This window comes from Protopterus annectens, chromosome 4.part0 (genome assembly GCF_019279795.1).
Source record: "Protopterus annectens isolate FY-2018-M chromosome 4.part0, PAN1.0, whole genome shotgun sequence".
Classification (NCBI taxonomy): domain Eukaryota; kingdom Metazoa; phylum Chordata; order Ceratodontiformes; family Protopteridae; genus Protopterus; species Protopterus annectens.
Window position 1 is genome coordinate 50348747 of NC_056733.1, and position 2448 is coordinate 50351194.

The following is a 2448-nucleotide window of genomic DNA, read 5'->3' on the forward strand; positions in this document are numbered from 1 at the left end:
TCCTTTACACTACTCTTTAGTTCATTAGAAATAAGTTTCATAATAGTTTACAATTCCGTTTCAGTTTATTTTATTTGTCCCAGAAAGCATTATTTCTAATATTCTGTACCAGATTAAAAGGAAAACACTCAAAAAAATGTTTTTTTTACACAAAAAACACCTGTTTCTTATTAGGACAGCACACTCACAAAAGCTCATTACATCCTATTAGAATACATCCAGTGCAGTTTGTTTATGTAAAGATATCCTGAATTCTTACTTGGACGCAAGGACTGGTTTTGGCTGACAATATAATTTACCAAAAAAAATTAAAAAGCAGCATATTTTTATTCAGAACAAGCCCTTGTTTTCATACACTGAAAATAATGCATACATTTATTTAAAACATATTAATTCAAATATCTTTAAGAACTGTGAAAAAGTTTCTGCAAAAGCACAGATTTTTTTCTGTGATCTGAGCTTTGAATCCAGTGATCTGATGCTTTCTGTCTCATAAATATTACATTTCTGTACTACATTTTGAATGTGTTCTACCACACCTGTATAGTGTACACACACACACACACACACACACACACACACACACACACACACACACACACACACACACATCTCTCTCTCTCTCTCTCTCTCTATATATATATATATATATATATATATATATATATATATATATATGCGTAATGGCTGGTGTTTCTTTAAGATATTTGCTTACAGTTAGATAATAAATAGAAGTGTCTCATTGTCAACTAGAATGGTTGTCTCAGTGACAAAAAAAAAAGATTTCCATTCATTTAAAAGATAATATATCTCTGAAATTTTCTGATAGGTAGGGCTGCACTTTGCTGTACTGAACTCTGTACAGCAATCACTGTTTTCCCAGTGGATTGCACATATGTGTTTGCTCCTCATGTATTTGTAAATAGTATTTTATATATATATATATATATATATATATATATATATATATATATATATATATATATATATATATATATAGGTGATAGGGTGGATTTTCTTTAAGATATTTGCTTACAGTGAGATAATAAATAGAAGTGTCTCATGGTCAATTAAAATGATTGTCTTAGTGGCAAAAAAAGATTTCCATTTATTTAAAAGATACACTATCACGGAAATATTCTGATAGGTAGGGCTGTCTTTTGCTGTACTGAACTCTGTACAGCAATCACTGTTCTCTCAGCAGACTGTGTTTGTCCTCATGTGGTTGTGAACAGTATTATACATATTTATTTTTGAAAAGTAAAATGTAGGTAGTCTACTACTATAAATAAATAAATGTGACATGCTGCTACCCAGTGCCTGACTACATGTGGTTTGTTTTAGCATTAAAATAATAAGATTAACTTACTTTAATAGAAGTTGAAGAAACTTAAGATGAACTTCGTTTATGTATATCAGACCAGTGTCACAGCTGCTTTTTTTTCTGTATATTTCAATACGAATTTCAGTAGTTGCTTATTAAAAATGCCAGAGAAGGAACAAGAAACAGCACATTCCAGTTTGTCAGGATCTAAGTTCTTAAGCCCATGTCAGAAATCTCCAGCGTAACTACCATCCGGTGTTCTTCCACATACTTGTCGCTGACTAGTTTGCACCTTGCATTGCTCTTAACTTTCCTGCAACTGTTCAGCTTGCAAAAAGAAGTTGGTAAACAGCACCAGAACAACCAGTCTGCCTCGATTTATGTTTTTTGCTTAGTTCCACCTTTTTCTTAATGAATCCCCTCCCAGGCAGCTGAGAACTTCACCTGTCTTCATTCTTTGTCCTTGTCTTCAGCCTCTGTTCAGACTGGTTGCTTAGTTCTGCTTGGCTGTCTGCCAATGTTTTTTTCTGTTCTCTGAAAAGTTTTTGCTCAAAGAACTTTTTTTTTTCAAACTTGACAATGTAATAGACTAATGGTAGACCTGAAAACAGAAACAACATACTTGTGCACCTAGTAAACTGCTTAAAGTAAAACTGTTAGTAGGGGGTCAAAGTGATTCATTAGTGCTTTAAGTTTTAACCAGGCATAACAGTCTTGTTCCATATATGTATCGTTGAACTTTGCTGTCCAAAACTTTAGTATGTGTGTATGTGCGTGTATGTATGTATATATATATATATATACACACACACACACACACACACACACACACACACACACACACACACACACACACACACACACACACACACACATTTAAGGTGAAGACCACAGTGTCTAAAAAATCTTGAATAGCTACTCCCCTACCAGTGTGAACCCAGGAATAAGTTCTAACATGGGTCCTACAGGGGTATTGACCTGGTAGCAAGTGCTAACAAGGGTTCTGCAGGTGGGGGGGGCAAGTCAAGATGTTCGATATTATGCTTTCTGGATAATGATTTTCAAGACTGTGTTACTTCAAGATTGTGATAATAAACTATATATATATATATATATATATATAT

General features: G+C 33.5%; 1 protein-coding gene across 1 annotated transcript in view; it reads right to left on the reverse strand.

Moving 5' to 3' along the window:
• Positions 1 to 1708, reverse strand: part of CARD14 (caspase recruitment domain family member 14) — a 186298-nt gene extending 184590 nt beyond the window's left edge. Inside the window, exon 1 of the mRNA XM_044068083.1 lies at positions 1370 to 1708. The gene's annotated coding sequence lies outside the window, so the exon portion shown is untranslated. The remainder of the gene's footprint in view (positions 1 to 1369) is intronic.
• Between the last annotated feature and the right edge of the window lie 740 nt (positions 1709 to 2448).